Below are 16,844 nucleotides of genomic sequence, written 5' to 3' on the forward strand. Positions count from 1 at the left end.
TGTCGGATGGGGAGGCGGCCTGATCCGAGGCTGAGGTCAGCTCGTAGTGATTGGCCAGCATCCGCCCGCTCTGAGTGGGGGTCGGGGCCACACCCCTGCTTCCCTCTAGCGGGAGACTCCTGCTGTGTCATCTGTGCGTGTGCCTCTTCTCCCAGGAAGAGGAGAGTCTGGGGAGCTGCCGCCGTGCCCTGGCCCCCTCCTCGCTTCCCCCCAGCTCCGCCCCCTCTGCTGGGCCTCGTCTCCCGACAGGCACCTGGTGAGCCCGGGTGGCGTGAGGGGGCCTGGCCCGGGTCCTGGGGCAGCCGGAGTCTGCAGGCAAGGATTCGAGGATTGTGACCTGTGGGCTGTGAGGAGAGGCATCTCCGGGAGGCTGGGGCAGCCGGGGGACTTCCTGGAGGAGGTGGTGTCAGCACCGACCCGCGAGACTCTGGCAGGCTGTGAGGCCAAAACCCGATGCCAACAAGAGACACATAGAAACCTGGCAAAGCTGCCCAAAGCCTTTCCTGGAGGTTACTTTACGCCAGATGCGATGTTTTGATAGTTTCCACATAAGATGAATCGGGAACCGAAGCATTAATTTCCCCTGAAAACGATGTCGTACTCGGCAGAAGGTGGCCCGAGACCTGCATGGGATCCGGGACTGGGGGATTTGCGGTGTTGGGGGGGGGGGGGGAGGGCGTGCAGGAGCCGGAGCACCAAGCGGCCTGTTCCCGGAAGCTGCCCCCCACAACTCCGTGTGGCGGGGGCCCCGGGACGCCGTTGGGTCAGACTTCACACGGTCCTTCACGGAGGGTCCTGGCTTCGTCGGAAAGTCCATGAAACTCTGCTTCTCTGAGTCCGTTTGTGACATGTATTCTTTTTTTTTTTTTCATGTCTTCTTTAAGTTTTTATTTAAATTCCAGTTAGTTAACTGTGACGTGTATTCCAATCACCCCCCGAGCCCACGTCCCGACCTGCTGGCCGACGGGCCTCACATCCCACCCTGAGATGCACCGCCTATGCGTGCTGGTCTGGATGTACTTGGAGAGGCTCGTCCTTCTTAACCCCGGGGCGTCCGCTGCCTGCCTTCGGCCCGAAGATGGGTCACGGCGGGGAGTGGCTTTGGCCCTTGGTCGCTGGGTGAGCTCCCTCCCCCGGGGCGGGGGGGGGGGGGTCAGGTCACACAGAGGAAGACGGTCGGGCCCGCGGCAGGTGCTCAGATGAGTGGCTTTTCAGAACGCAGGTGCACTGGAGCCCGTTCCTAAGGCAGGTGCAGGGTGCGGGTGGGGTGCCCCGCTGAACCGGCTGCCTGCGGCCGCGACACACCCCAGAGCGAGCGGCTCAGGACAGCGGCGTCCACTGGGCTTGGGGGCAGCCTGGCTGGGCGGCTCTGGCTCAGGGTCTCCCGTCCCCCGGGCCGGTCGGGGGCTGCGGGTCCCTGTCGTGCCGTCCACAGGGGTCCGGCCCCATGGCCGCCCGAGGGTCCTGGGAGCACGGCGCTGGCTCCCCCAGAGACGGAGTGGGGGTGGGGGAGCCATGTCCTTTGCGACCCGGGCCTAGAAGTCACACGCTGCTGCTTCCGCGGGTTCGGTTGGCCACACGCACATGATACAACATACGTGCACGCGTGGGGGCGTGGAACCAGGCAGCGGGGATCACCGCGAACCCTCTGGGAGACCTTCTGTCTCCAAGGTCACACGCCCCTCAGCAGGTGCCCACGGAGCCGTCAACCAGCCAGACGCCCCGTGTCCCTGTCGGCGTCACCGGCAGAGGCTTCTTTGCGCGTGACGTGTTCTGCTGGGATTGGTCTCCCAGCCTGGGGCCAACCCGGGCCGTACAAGGTGTCACGTCGCAGCCCTCGTCTGAGCCTGGTGTCAGACGTAGACAGTGCCCGAGTCCGGGGCGGGGGTGGGGGGGCCTGGCCCAGCGTGGTGACGGTCAGTGCCGGCCGCTACCCGCCCTGATCCGGGCGTCCCCCACGCACCCTCAGGCCCAAGTTCCGTTCCTGCCACGGTGCCCAGGGACGCGGTCGGAGTGCAGGCGCAGATGCGGATGGGCCCTGGGGACCCAGGGAGGGTGGGGAGGGTGCCCTCTCTGCCGGCCACTGCTGCTTTCCAGGCGAATTGGGAAGCAGGGTCGTCAGCCCGAAGGGCCATCTGGGGGCAGGTGCGTCCCTGTGCCCGGGTGTTCCTTCTGCAGCGAACGCTGGTATAGCCCGGATTGGCGGCTCAGAAAGGCCCTGGGGCACTTCCTTCCCCCCCCTCCCCCCCCCCCACCGGTGCTCAGTAGTGCTCCCTGAGGCTCGGTTCTGGCCGCGGCTCCTCTGTCCTCGGCACCTGTGGCCAGGAGGTGGGGACATCGTGGGGCTCAGAATCAGGCTGTGCTGGGGGGGCTGCTGACCAGAACTCCCCAACCGCCGCTCAGAGGGACCCACCAAGTGTTCTCAGGCTGGGAGTACCGAGGGTCTAGAAGCCGCCCGTAGGAGCCTAGGCGTGTCGATGGGGAAACTGACACCCAGCAGAGGAAGGGACTCGTCCCCACACAGCACAAGGAGTCTGGCAGAGCTGGGACAAGAACCTAGGGCTCCTGACTCCCCCTGGTCTGGGGATTTTTCTGCCACCTCTGCTTTGCCTTCTCTCCCACATGTACATCTGTGCTTGTCTTCGCAGAGCCTCTGTGACGTTCAGCTTCTCCTTTGATTGATATCTCAGCTGGGGGCATTTCAGTCTGGGCCACAGCAGCCTCCATAGAAGTTTGGGTCACTGGTTCCTTCCACAGAAGCAAGGGCAGTCTCAGAGCTGCGGTGTCTCAAAGGCAGTGGGGCTGAGCCGGCCCCTGCCGGAGAGGAGTGGGTGCAGCAGGCGTGCAAAGGGTTAAGTAAGTACCCGGGAGTGAGGGCAGGGACGGAGCACCTGTGAGGAGTGGCTGGAGCCCAGGGTGCGGGCGGACTCTCTGTTTGGACAGGATGGGATGGCGGCAACACCTGGGTCTTCAAAGAGGATTAGACCAACCCTGTGAGACCTGTGACCTGGCCCTGTACAAGTTACTTGTAAGTCTGCAGTGCCTCAGTTTCCCCAGCCGTAAAACGGGGAATAACAATAGCGTCGTCCTCGTGGCGCTCTTCCAAGGATTTAAATAACACATTCGCAGCGCCCAGCGCGGGGCCAGCCTGTCGTGAGCCCCCAGCAGATCACGACGGTGGACGTTGCTGGTGTAGCCATGGAGGCCTTCCAGTGCCAACACCGTGGGGTCGCTTTACGGTCGAGGGAGCCACTGGAAGCACAGGGGGCGGGGCGTGTTTGAGGGTGAGGGAGGCCGGGGCCTGAAAGACCCATCAGGCAGAACCCATCTCAGGAGGAGCCCACTCACTGTCACCACCGGCCGGAGAGGAGACCGGGTCTTTCACCAAGAGGTGAGCTCCCCGTCACTGAAGGTGTGCAAGCAGATGGTGAGCGGTCACATAGAAGAGACGTGGCTCGAGAGTGTACGTGGGCAGGGGTGGGGTGGTGCCTGGACGCACGGGCCCGCCCTTGTGTTCCTGTTGTTCTGCTGAGGCCCCGGGGCTGGGCACCAAACGGCTAGGTTAGGCTGGGCTTCCGGCTTCACGGCAACCTCACGCGACAGCCACACTCCTGCCAGCCTCACGGGGGGGGGGTGGCGGGGGACAGGGGGACGCTCCCCTGGACAGGCTGCAGCTCCGGAACCCAGGGGCAGGTGTTAATCATGGCGCAGGTGAGCGGTCAGGCAGGGCATCAGCACCCGGGGCTTGGAGCCGCCTAATGAGAGGGTCTGTCACGCTGTGGTGCCTGGAGGAGGCGGTATTGATCCGGAGCCCTTGGCCTGGAGCTAATTGAGTATTCGCCCCAGAATTGCAGTGGCTGATTCCGTGTAAGGCCACGTCTTTCACTGTCGCTTGGGAAATTGCGGCCAGACTGGGGCGCGGTGACAGAGGGAGGGGCGAGGGGAGGAGGGGGAAAAGCAGGAGGATGGGACAGAAGTGGCGGCTTTCCCTGCCCCTGGAAAAACCATCAGATCTGATAAGGCAGATAGCGCCTCCGTCTCAGGACAGCTGCGTGTCCCTGGGGAGGGGCCACGTTACCCGTGTTCGCCAGGATGCACTTGTGGGACTGCGGTTTTAATGAAGGAAGCTTCCGGTATCTTAGTCCAGGGCATAAGCTAATATGACTGTGCTCCTGTCTGCTCTGCCTTCCACCCCTGCAAGCGCGAGGTCCTAGCACAGCGTGCTCGCGAGGGGTCGTGTGGCTTCCCAGGCCGGGAGTCGGGTGCCGGGAGCACCTGCCTGCACTGAGGCCATGGGAAACGGGGCCCGGGGTCTCGGGCTCACAGATGGAGGCTCCCTCCGGCCACGGAAGGAAGCCGAGTGCCTGGCCGGGCAGCGCCGTGCCCCCGTGGCCGTCTCCCCGTGGCCCGTGCGCCTGGCTGACTGCAAGCCCAGGCTGTTCACCCTCACTCCTCGCTTGGGTGCAGACACGCGGCACAGCTCCGGGGAGAGAAGTAGGAATGGATAGAGAGCACACGAGCCGCACACACGGAGCCGTGCTCAGCGGCGGGAGCGAGGACCGGTCCAGGGCCAGCGCGCCGCGGAGGGGACAGAAGACACTCTGTGGAGGGGTGTGGTGTGGCCTGGGAACCCGCAGCATCTTTCTGGAGTGCGGGTGGATGTGCCGTGAGGCTGGGGCTGCGCCACGAAGAGCCACGCAGTTTAGGGCCACGGGGGTGTCCCCGGAGAGAGCGGAGCAGGGGGCGATGGGAAGAGTGTGGAGTTTGCAGGACGGGGACAGGGTCAGAAGGCGACTCCAGGCAGGGAGGCCACAAAAGTGGCACCACCACCACCCAGGATGGGCAGCTGAGCCTCTGAGCAGGGGCAGTGATGGGAGCGTCGAGGCCAGGGCGCTGATGGGGGAGTGCATGCGTGGTTGGGTGGGGGTCAGAGGAGGGGCATCAGGGGCAAGGGGAAGTGGGGGAGCAGGGCTGTGCTGGGTCTGGGTCCTGGGAGGTCCAGGGCAGCTGGGCTTAGGTTCAGGTGGGGGTGCTCAAGGTGCTGGTACTCGGGGCACAGGTGCAAGTGCTCAAGGTGCAGGTGCTCAGGGTGCAGGTGCAGGTGCTCAGGGCCCAGGTGCTCAGGGCCCAGGTGCTCAGGGCATAGGTGCAGGTGCTCAGGGCACAGGTGTTAGGTGCTCAGGGCACAGGTGCTCAGGGCACAGGTGCAAGTGCTCAGGGCCCAGGTGCTTAGGGCCCAGGTGCTCAGGGCACAGATGCTCAGGGCACAGGTGCAGATGCTCAGGGCACAGGTGCAGGTGCTCAGGGTGCAGGTGCTCAGGGCACAGATGCTCAGGGCACAGGTGTAGGTGCTCAGGGCCCAGGTGCTCAGGGCACAGGTGCAAGTGCTCAGGGCATAGGTGCAGGTGCTCAGGACACAGGTGCAGGTGCTCAGGGCACAGGTGCAGGTGCTCAGGGCACAGGTGCTCAGGACACAGGTGTGGGTGCTCAGGGCCCAGGTGCTCAGGGCATAGGTGCAGGTGCTTAGGAGACAGGCGTAGGTGCTCAGGGCACAGGTGCTCAGGGCATAGGTGCAGGTGCTCAGGGCACAGGTGTAGGTGTTCAGGGCGCAGGTGCATGGGCAGTGGAGGCAGAGAGTCAGGGAGGAGGGCCCCCCTGGAGGCAGCAGAAGCACAAAGCAAAAAAAAAGCCTGTGACCGAGAAACCCCGTCCAGCCCCTGGGGGCGAGCGTGATGAGAGGCGACCCAGTGCTTCCGCAAATTCTTGGTTCTGAGTATCAGGAGAGGGGAGGCCCGAGTTTTAATAGTAATTTATCTCAATGTAGGCTTTTAAACCTCAATTCATCACTGTCGTTGACAACACTTGGATTAATCTGCTGCTCAGCGTCTTGTGGCGGCTTCCAGCCCCAGCAGGATAAAGGGAACCGATACACACGAAGAGCTGAATTTCAACTAACGCAAGCCCGTGCTAACTTCCCAGCACGTAACCCAGAAACCTCCCCTTCATCGCCCTTCGTTGTGGCCGACCCTCCAGGGGCAAGAAGCCCACAGACTTATTTATTTTTCCAGCCTCGGATTCAGCATCAGGAGCGTTTTAGGGGGAGGGGACCAGCAGGCCCTTTCCCCTCCCCCAAGCGGTCCCTGATTTTCGAGGAATGGGCGGTTGGTTCCAGAATGTGCTGGAAGTTTCTGGAGCACCTTCAACAGTGCTGCGGCATCTGGAAGTTGGCATCCTGTTTGGCTCCCTGTGGAAAGGCCGCGTCTGGCACCAAGGCCGTTGATGGCTGCCCAGTTCCTGAGTCCCCAGTGGGGTTCATGTGGGGCGCGTGGTCCTGGCTTCCCGTGGGGGTGGGGCCCTGACCCCGAGCCGTGATTCCGGTGAGGCGGTGGATTCACCCCTGTTCATGGGAAGAAGCCTGACCGACGGTGGAGGCCCACCCCTCCCACACCTGCCATGGGCTGCAGGCCCCCCCCACCATGGGCAGACCCCCCCGCTGAGCCCATCCCCTTGGCCAGCCGCACCCCGTCCCCACGACTGCCACCTCGTCCTGCTTCGCCCGGACCGGCTCTGCTCCCGTTCTCGGCACTCCTCTGGCCTGTGGCTCCCGCAGCCAGCGCCCCGAGGACAGAAGCGGGCCGGCTGCGCAGGGGTGCTCGCAGTCTCAGCAGCGGTCCGTGGGGGCCCACGATGCTCCACAGGCAGTGCCCACGTCTGCAGGGGGAGGGCGGCCGCGGCTCTAATCTGCCCCCAGAGGGTCTCCTCCTTCAGGCTGACGCGGCCGCCGGACCCGCCTGCCCTAGGCTCCCGCGCCTCGGCCTGCGCTGTTCTGGGCAAGGGCAGGGCAGACGCCGCTGAGACCCGCTTGTTAGCAGCCCCGGTCGCCGGGGCCTCCCTGGCTACGTGTGGCTGCCCCAGGCAGAGCCCCGTCTGAACCGGCCCGGCCGGAGCGCAGGGAGGAATCAGAAAGCTGACTGCACGCCCGGGACGGGAGGAGTCGCGGGTTCAGGCCTGGCGGGAACGTGCGGCTGTGTTAGCGACGCCTCCGCGCAGTGATCACGGGGACGGTGGGGACAGAGGCAGCGGCCCGTCTTCACAGGCGGGGGGCACGAAGCGGGTCCCAGGCGCCACGGGCTCCAAACCGGGAACGGGTTTCCCTGTGTCCGGCACCCCCACGGCCAGCCCACGGTGCAGGGAAATAGGTGGGGAGACTGCGGTCTCGGGCTCCGGACCTGCTCTGCTTTCCGCTGGGTGTGTGACCTTGGGTCAGAGCCTCCTGGGATGCCTCAGCACGGGGCGGGGGGGGGGGGGGGAGGGGGTGGGGAGGAGGGGTACTCCCCAAAGCCCTTGCGAGCGCCCCTGGGACTGATGGTGCAGGGCCTCTGGCTCACGGTCACTCCCTGTGCGTGGCTGTTTGGCGTCTCAGACACCTGGCGGGACCTTCGTGCCGCGGGAGCCCGAGGGCCGGCTTCTCCTTGCCCAGCGCCTGGCGAGGTGCCCCGAGACACGCCCTGCCTTGGCCACGCCCACTACCGCCTGCCCACCGTATGTCTGGGCGAGGCCAGCCGGGTTGCCTTTCGGCCGTTGTGGGCCCCCTCCCCCCCATGCATTCTAGTGTGACTGGCGCATAGTAGGTGTTCAGCGTATGTGTTAGCCGGGTTCTCCAGGAAAACAGGGCCCGTCGGATGCAGATTCTCTAGAAAGGGCTTTGGTAGAAAGAACTGGCTCCTGTGAGCCCAAGTCTGCGGTGGGGCTGCAGGCCGGACGCCCAGGAGAGCCCGGGATGTGGGCGAAGGGCATGGGAGGCTGCTGGGGACATCTCCCTCGCTCAGGGCCCTGCCTCTGTGTTCCCTTCTCCTCAGGGATGGCGTGAGGCCCACCCGCGTTAAATGTCCGTTCTGCCCAGAACCACCCTTGGGGAAACACCCAGAACAGGGAGCGTTCGACTGATGGTCTGGGCGCCTGTGGCCCAGCCAGGCTGATGCATAAAATTCACCACCATGGTTCACGTGTGTTGCATTGAGAAGATGTATCTGAGCCTCAGGTTTCTTGCCTGTAAAATGGCTCTAATCCCCACTTCTCGAGATTTTCGGGAGCGACAAATGGGGTGCTGGGTGGGAAGGCAGCCCCCACCGGGCCCTCGGCAGAAACCCCCCAGCTGTCATAGCCCCCCAGAGCGCAGCAGCTGGGATGTCGGGGAGCAGCTGTGCTGCTGGGAGTCACGCAGGCTCCGGAAGCCGGAGGGCACGTTGGGGGGCACGTCATCTGACGACGAGCACAAGCCTCCAGACACATCTTTACGCAGAAAGTGGAGGAATCAGTATAGTTATTAGGGGTGAACGGAGCTGGGGAACGGCACACCAAGTGCACGTTTAAGCGGAATCTTTTTTTTTTTCTTTTTAATGTTTATTTTTAAAGAGAGAGAGAGAGAGGAAGACACAGAATCGGAAGCAGGCTCCAGGCTCTGAGCTGTCAGCAGAGGGCTGGGCAAGGGGTTCAAACTCAGGAACTGCGAGATCATGACCTGGGCAGAAGTCGGACGTCCAACCGACGGAGCCCCCCAGGCACCCTGAGCGGAATCTTTTGCAAGAGTGCTTGTCTCTCCTGTCTTCGAACCGGGATTTCAGGGTTTGAACTCTGCACCTGGGGAGAAAGCCTGCGGCACCTACCCTGTCCCACCCAACTCTTGCCTTCAGGTGGCTGCACTGGTGTCTCCAAAAGGGCTCACCTCCCCGCACAGGCTGTGGGTGGCCGGGGCTGCTGATCCCGCCTCCTCGGCTCCTGCCCCCAGGGCTCTGCCACCAACCGTGGCCAGACACCCTGCTCGCCTGTGGATAGCCTCCTAACTGGCCTTGGCCCCCCTCTTCTGGTCATCTGCCCTGGGGAGCGTTCATGGTGACGACCGTCCTGTGAAAGGAGGCACTCAGGAGGCGCTCCCAAAAAAGCCAGCGGGCAGAGCGCTGAGGCAGGAGAGGAAGGCCAGGTCCCCCTCACCCCTGATGGTGGCTCTGATTCCGCCCAGCAGCGGCCACCCCTCAGGTCAGGCCACCAGGGCGAGGCAGCGGGGGTATTTATATGCCAGCCCCACAGCCGTCAGGTGCCAGGCTGCAGACGGTTCACAGCTTCTACATGAGATTGTCCTGTGTTCCTTTGGGCGATGTCGTATCTGTTAAAACTCGCTACTGGGATACAAAGCAAGTTCTGTGTGAGAATCTATGTGGGAAAGGCGACCAGGGTGGTGGTGTCCAGTGTGAGTCTAGGAACTGAGAAATTGTGCAGTGTCCAACAGGCACACATGTCCCGTTAGTAAGAGTTCTGCTTGTTTATGTATGAAACAAAAATATTATCTTTGTTTCAGTTCCTACATACCGACCGTATTTTCAGCCCAGCTGTGGAGCAGTTAGGATATAAATATTTGTGACATTGTCTGGACCTTGTTAGCTAATCAAGGAAACTGTCAGGTATTTCTTTTGGCCTTGGAGTAATTGCTGGGAAGAAGTTACTGAGCCATTGGGCCCCACGAGCTGTGAACGTTCTAGAAGCTCTGGGTGGAGGGCAGCCCCTGGAGGGCTGCAAACTCACAGGCCCCCTGCCTGTCGGTGCCGCAGGCAGAGGCGCCTGGAGCAGCCCGCGGGCTGCCCTCCAGCGCAGACAAAGGGCCGTGTAGGGCTGGCGTGTGGCGAACACAGTAAAGGAGCCTGAGGGGACAGGGCAGACGCAGCTTCCACTCCGTCAGTGCTTCTCCAGCTGTCGTGTGGACAGGACCTGCCTCGGGGACCTCGTGGAATGCAGATTCTGGCTCAGGGGTTCAGCGCGTTTAACCCTCTCGCGGCGTCTGTGGCCCCCACTCGGCCCACCTTCTGTGTCCACAGACTCCTCGTCCAGGACTGGCGTGGGCTCGTGGGGACAGCCCTGGAATCAGACGGCTCCGAGCCCCGTGCAGGTGGCACAGGTCAGCCTCAGCCTGCTTCCTGCGCGGAGGCCATGGAGAGACACAGGGCCCGGCCACGGGTCCCACCCCTCTGGCTGTCTGTGCTTCTCTAGAATCCACCACATGGAAAGCGGCAGGCAACAGGGAGGGGTGAGGCGGGGAGAGAGCCGGGGGGACAGGGCTTGCCCACCACACGGTCAGACGTCGAGTGGGAGACACCACCACCAGGTGCCAGCCAGGAAAGCCCTGAGCACGCCCCGCGGCACACACCCCCTCCCCGTTGCAGACAGGGAAGCCGAGGCCCCGAGATGAGCTCGTGGGTGTCGGGGCCAGGACTGGAGCTCGGGGCGACAGACCCCACACCCAGGACACTGGCTGTCCCCAACTGCCACGCCTAGTTTGGGGTGGCCTGAGCTCCAGATGCTGGAGGCAAGCTGCCCAGATGCCGGTCCAGGTGTGGGAACACGCGCCTGTCTCCTGCAAACAAACGGCCAGCTGTCCCACCAGCACCGCTGGGTCTATGCGGGCGAGCAGGGAACTACTCACTGAAACCCACACAGGACAGGGTGGGAGGCCCCTCTGTGGGGGTAGGGGTGGGGGCGGGGGCTTTTGTAAACGCAAAGCCCATTGGACTAGGGTGGGAGCTGGAAGCGTGGTGGCTTCTCATTGGCTGGGCTGTTGCTAGGTGGGGAGAAAATCCTCCTCCTGCTGAGGCGGCAAATCTTCCCCTTGGGTCCGCGGTGAGGGGTGGGCGCCAGAGGCCCGCGCTGGTCTCCCTAGTTCACTGTAAGATTTCCCTGATCTCACACTTGAATGTGGGGCTCACTGCCGCAGGTGTTGGGGCACCTGCACACGCGGAAGCGGGGGGAGCAGTGGCGTCAGCGGCCCCGCTGGGCTGGCAGCAGGTGCCGCTGCCGAATCCACTCAGGTGGGGGGGCTGGCTCCCACCCGGCCAGGTCGGGGGCTGTAGCTCCATGCCCGTAGGGCGTGCACCAGGGGCCCCAGACGGTCTCTTCCTGAGGGCTCCTAACTCGCAGGCCCCTCCCTCCCTCCCTTCCTCCATCATCCTTCCATCCATCCACGCATCTGTCTCTCCCTCCATCAGTCTACCCTTCCTTCCTTCTTCCTCCCTTCCTCTCTTCCTTCTTCCTCCCTTCCTCTCTTCCTTCTTCCTTCCTTCCTTCCTTCCTTCTTCCTTCCTTCCTTCCTTCCTTCCTTCCTTCCTTCCCTTCCTTCCTTCCTTCCTTCCTTCCTTCCTTCCTTCTTCCTCCCTTCCTCCCTTCCTCTCTTCCTTCATCCTTCCTTCCTTCTTCCTTCCTTCCTTCTTCCTCCCTTCCTCTCTTCCTCCTTCCTTCCTTCCTTCCTCCCTTCCTTCCTTCTTCCTCCATTCCTCCCTTCCTCTCTTCCTTCTTCCTTCCTTCCTTCCTTCCTTCCTTCCTTCCTTCCTTCTTCCTTCCTTCCTTCTTCCTCCCTTCCTTCCTCCCTCCCTCTGTCCTTCCTTCCTTCTTCCTCCCTTCCTCCCTTCCTCCCTTTCTCTCTTCCTTCATCCTTCCTTCCTTCTTTCTCCCTTCCTCCCTTCCTCCCTCCCTCCCTCCCTCCCTGCTTCCTTCCTTCTTCCTGCCTTCCTTCCTTCCTTCCTTCCTTCCTTCTTCCTCCCTTCCTCTCTTCCTCCTTCCTTCCTTCCTTCCTTCTTCCTCCCTTCCTCCCTCCTTCTTTCCTTCCTTCCTTCCTTCCTTCCTTCCTCCCTTCCTTCCTTCCTTCCTTCTTCCTCCCTTCCTCCCTTCCTCTCTTCCTTCATCCTTCCTTCCTTCCTTCCTTCCTTCCTTCTTCCTCCCTTCCTCCCTTCCTCTCTTCCTTCATCCTTCCTTCCTTCCTTCCTTCCTTCCTTCTTCCTTCCTTCCTTCTTCCTCCCTTCCTTCCTCCCTCCCTCTGTCCTTCCTTCCTTCTTCCTCCCTTCCTCCCTTTCTCTCTTCCTTCATCCTTCCTTCCTTCCTTCCTTCCTTCTTCCTTCCTTCCTTCCTTCTTTCTCCCTTCCTCCCTTCCTTCCTCCCTCCCTCCTTCCTTCCTTCTTCCTCCCTTCCTCCCTTCCTCTCTTCCTTCATCCTTCCTTCCTTCCTTCCTCCCTTCCTCCCTTCCTCCCTCCCTCCCTCCCTCCCTGCTTCCTTCCTTCTTCCTGCCTTCCTCCCTTCCTCTCTTCCTTCATCCTTCCTTCCTTCCTTCCTTCCTTCCTTCCTTCCTTCCTTCCTTCCTTCCTTCCTTCCTTCCTTCTTCCTCCCTTCCTTCCTCCCTCCCTCTGTCCTTCCTTCCTTCTTCCTCCCTTCCTCCCTTCCTCCTCCTCCCTCCCTTCCTCCTCCTCCTTCCTTCCTTCCCTTCCTCCCTTCCTCCCTTCCTCTCTTCCTTCATCCTTCCTTCCTTCCTCCTTCCTTCTTCTTCTTTCCTTCCTTCCTTCCTTCTTCCTCCCCTCCACCCTCCCTCCCCTTCTATCCATCCCTCATCCCTCCATCCCTCTGAGAGCCGCCGACACCCAGGAGCTGCCAGCTCGGGCTCTGCCCAGGGAGAAGGACTGAGTAAGGCCAGCAGCTCACTTGGGTTTGGCATCCTGTGGTTCCCACTTCCTAACCCTGCTGCTGACATACTCCCACACCCTTTGCAGTGGCACCTTACAGTCACTCCCAGCTAAAGATTCCAGATGTGTCCCCTTTCCCACTCATGTGGGGCTTGGTTTCACAAACTGGCTATTGCACATTTGCTTTGGTTTACCGTCTTCTGCCGTCTGCCACGAGGGTCCTGTGTCCTGGCGGAGCGCTGGACTCAGGAAGTCGAACAGGCCCCTGGAGCAGCCCTGGGCTGAGCCCACCGGAGCCACACTGTCAGGAGAAGCAAGCGCTTGTGGCCTGTGGGGTTTGGGGGTGTTTGTCACACAGCATTAACATCACGACAGCCGACCCATGGACCGTGGGAACTTCGGACGCTTACGTTAATTTCTGCGAACACCGTTTCCTCGTCTCTGAAAAGTGGCCGCCAGCACCTTGCGGCCTGGGCGTCATGGCTTATGGGCCACGACGTGAGCCAAGCCTCCACAGGAGGCTTCCGGTAAGTGGTGATTTTAAAAAGAAGTCGTTCGGCAAGAGCTGGATTCAACGGAAGGGCACCGAGCACCCACTGCGGACGGCTCAGGACCGGGCACCGCCGGGGATAGACTTAAAACCTCTGCTTGTCACATGATTCGTATTAGCCCCTCACAGGTCTCTGGGCAACAGTCAGGGCCAGGCTGGGGACGGGGCGGAGGTGGAGTCCGAAACCTCTCCACCCGGCCCACCTACGTCCCAGCACGCACACCCAGTTACTGGGCCTGCACGCTCCCTTCTTGACCGTGGTTAACTCTCTTTTTTATGAGTTTCCGGGCAATGGAAGCAACTTGGCCCATCTTTACCGATCTCCTGACACTTTGGCGAGAGAGTGGGCCCTGGACGCTGGTAACATCAGCGATGCCCAGCGCTCCCGTCAAGGCCACGTTGTTGGAGACTCGCGGTGCTCTCTGGGGCTGCTTCCTCCTCGTCCGCTGCTGCCAGAGTGCCCTCCGGGCCTGCACCCTGCCACAGGGGCGGGGGCTCCGCTCTCCAGGTGCCGGGCGCGGATGAGCCCTGCTCCGTGTGTTCACTTGTTCTCTGCTGGTCAGTTCAGGAGCTTCTCGGGAACTGGAGGGGAGGGTGCATCGGGGCCCGCACTGCGGTCGGCCTGTGGATGCCTGAGAGCAGCCGGGGCGGGGAGGTGGGGGTGTCGAGTGAGCTCCGATCACGCTTCTGGGCTCCGGGCAGGTCTGGGGTTGGCCACCTGCCAGCGTCCGTGAGGCCGCAGGCGGGACGGGTAGGGGGTGGGGTCGGGTGCTGCCTGCGTGGTGTCCAGGGAGGTGTGCACACAGCGGGGGCGGCCACCTGTGCCACAGAGGACATTGTGACACTCGACAAAAGTGCCTTCCCCTGCCCCCGGCTCAGATGATGCTGACGTGTGCTCATTTTAGGGAATTCAAACAAAATAAAAATACGTCAAGGGCAAAAGGCACGAAGACTACCCAGACAAGGGGGCGCCTGGGGGGCTCGGTCGGTTGGGCGTCCGACTCTTGGTCTCAGCTCAGGTTGCGATCTTGGGTGCGGGAGTTCGAGCCCCACGGCAGGCTCTGTGATGATGGTGCAGACAGAGGCTGCTGGGATTGTGTCTCTCCTTTTCTCTGCCCCTTCCCTGCTTCTGCATATGCGCTCTCCCTCCCTTCCTCCCTCTCTCCCTCCCTCTCTCTCTTTCTCCCCTCTTCCCCTCACCCCGTCTCTCTGTCTCTCAAAATAAGTAAACTCAAAAAAGATTGCCCAAAATATTATTACCCAGAAACAACCACTGGTAACGTTGTGGTGAGCATGATTCCGGGCTGATTTTTCTGATCTCTTTCCGATTGAGTTGTCTGATGGCCATTTGTGGGTTTTGAAACGGGGTCGGGAGAGGAGGCTTGTCGCCTCAGGGTCTGGACTCCGAGTCTGGGCAGGAAATCACTGTGGATCGAGTCCCCGCAGCCCAGGGCAGGCGCTGGGGGCCCCCACCCTCGTTCTCTGCCACACGCCTGTCCGTCCAAGGGTCTGTCTGTCACAGCCGTGAGCCTGGGGAACGTCCTAGCTGGACTGCATAAATGAATAATTCAGTGAAAGTGGATAATTTCCATGGCAACCTTGCCAGCCGTGGCCTGCAACGCTGCCTCCCAGGGCCCGGTTTGCCCTAATAAAGAGACAAGTGCGTCAGCACAGAGCAAACTCACTTTTACGGGGCCGGGAAGGAAAGTAGGTCGCAGTAGCGGGCAGGGCTCGCAGAGCCCTGTGTAAGGACGTCGCAGGCCCCGAGCCCGCGGTGTTGGGGGAACTGCCCTTCCTGGCCGGGGAGAGGTGGTCGGTGGCCCCGGGGAGCCCCCAATTCTGGGATAAAGAAATTGGGAAACGGTCCGTCACTCCACAGCCTGCAAAGGGTCTGTGGTCCCCCTTAGGATGTCCCTGTGAGGTGAGAAAGGGAAACTGAGGCCCACAGAGTTGCCTCTTAGAACATTACCCTGACCACTGAGCTGGCGAGTGACAGAGCCTGGAGGCAGACCCCAGACCCACACGTGGGAGCTGAAGTCTGAAGGGGGTGCTCTGTCCGTCTTCCCGCTTAAACCAGGAACTCACGTTAACCAGCTGGGGAGTGATTGTGTTTGGGGCCCAGCCCAGGTCTAGGGGCGCCCTCTGGGTGTGTCTGAGGCAGAGTGGAGGGGTTACCTGGGGTGAGTGCAGCAGGACTGGGACTTGGACCAAGGTCATGGTCAAGGCCAAGGTCAAGGCCAGAAGGTCAGGTCAGCTGTCCCTCTGTGGAACTTTCTGATGGTGCCAGATGCCCTCACTTGGGCAGCCAGAGCCGGCCTGCACCTCCAGATGGGAGGGGTTGGGGCACAGTCTCGCTGGGATCCCCGGGCCGCCAGAGGAGTCAGCGGAGAGCAGAGGTGCAGGAGGGAGGGGTCGGGGTGAGGACACGGGGCAGGGGGCAGGGCAGGACTGGGGATGGAAGCACCTGGGAAGGACACGGGGGCAGGCTGGGTCGGGAGCCCTCTTCGGGGCCCAGCCTCTCTCCTGGTCCCCAGGGTCAGCGGGGAAGCCCCAAGAGGCAGGTGCCCTGGACCTCCCACCTGTAGGGCGGGAGCACCTGCGTCTCCCTGAAATGCACTCACGGGCTCAGTTCCTCCCAGGAGCCCGCAAGCCCTCCGAGGTCATTCAGACGACCCTGCCCACGCTCTTCCTGATGGGGCACTTGCCCCTTTTTCTAGGGCTCCCCCTCTGTTGGCCAGACCTGAGGGTCGAGGGTGCAGGCTTCTTGGGTGTGATCTATTACCAACCCCGTTGGTGGAGGGCAGGGAGAGACGGAAGACAGTGATGTTCCTCCAGGCTGGCGGGGGACAGGTTTGATCTCAGGCAGCCGCCGGACGAGTGGGTCTCTGATCCACACCCCACATGGTGATGGTGTATGCGGAGGCCTCACCTGGGCTCAGTCACACGGACGGACGGTGCAGGTGTTCTCGGCCACGGCACTGGTCAAGGCATTGTCTTTGGAGCAGCCTCTGGGAGTAGGAAGCGCAGGATGGGAGGGGGTGAGCAGCCTGGAGTGCCCGAGGCCAGCCTGCGGTCCTCCCCCAGCAGCACTGCGACCCTGAGCAGAGAAGGCGATCAGGCTCGCGACTCTGGGCTCTTGTGATCTGTGAGGGGGCAGCCGAGTTCATGGTTTGTGTTGGGCTTTGGAGGGGCCTGGGCCAAGGTCTGGCCGGGATCAGGGCTGGGGTCAGGGCTGGGCTTCAGCTGGGATCAGGGCCAGGGTCAGGGCCAGGGTTCAGCGCCAGGGTTCAGCTGGGGTCAGGGCCGGGGTCCGGGCGGGGTTCAGGGCCAGGGTCCGGGCGGGGTTCAGGACCAGGGTCAGGGCCAGGGTTCAGCTGGGGTCAGGGCCGGGGTTCGGGCCGGGGTTCAGGGTGAGGGCCAGGGCTCAGGGTCAGGGCCAGGGTTCAGCTGGGGTCAGGGTCGGGGTCAGGGCCAGGGTTCAGGACCGGGTTCAGGGCCGGGGTCAGGGCCGGGGTTCAGGGTGGGGGGTTCAGGGCCGGGTGGGCCCACAGGAGACCTTAATGCCAATTGAAAACAGAGCCAAACAAAACAGCTCTCTTCCTTCAAGCTAAAAGTGATGGTGTGGGGTCTATAATTGGAGTCACAACTAGAGCCCCCATATATGGTGGGGAGAGGGCATGGGGGTGCTGCCTCCCCACTTATTAGATGGCCCAGCACGGCTGCCCTGTCAGAAGGTGGGGCGAGAGGTCAGAGGGCATGGCGGGGGGAGGGTGCGGGTTCCGGGGTTTAACTGCCAGCCT

General features: G+C 62.3%; 1 long non-coding RNA gene across 1 annotated transcript; it reads right to left on the reverse strand.

Annotated features, from left to right (window-relative positions):
- Positions 1-14,216: 14,216 nt before the first annotated feature.
- On the reverse strand, positions 14,217-15,944 carry LOC128313354 (uncharacterized). The gene is made up of 3 exons (XR_008293933.1): positions 15,220-15,944; positions 14,730-14,883; positions 14,217-14,595 (listed from the first exon to the last, which is right to left on the reverse strand). It is a non-coding gene; the product is annotated as an uncharacterized LOC128313354 (long non-coding RNA).
- Between the last annotated feature and the right edge of the window lie 900 nt (positions 15,945-16,844).

The sequence above is a fragment of the Acinonyx jubatus genome, chromosome E1 (genome assembly GCF_027475565.1).
Source record: "Acinonyx jubatus isolate Ajub_Pintada_27869175 chromosome E1, VMU_Ajub_asm_v1.0, whole genome shotgun sequence".
Lineage (NCBI taxonomy): Eukaryota > Metazoa > Chordata > Mammalia > Carnivora > Felidae > Acinonyx > Acinonyx jubatus.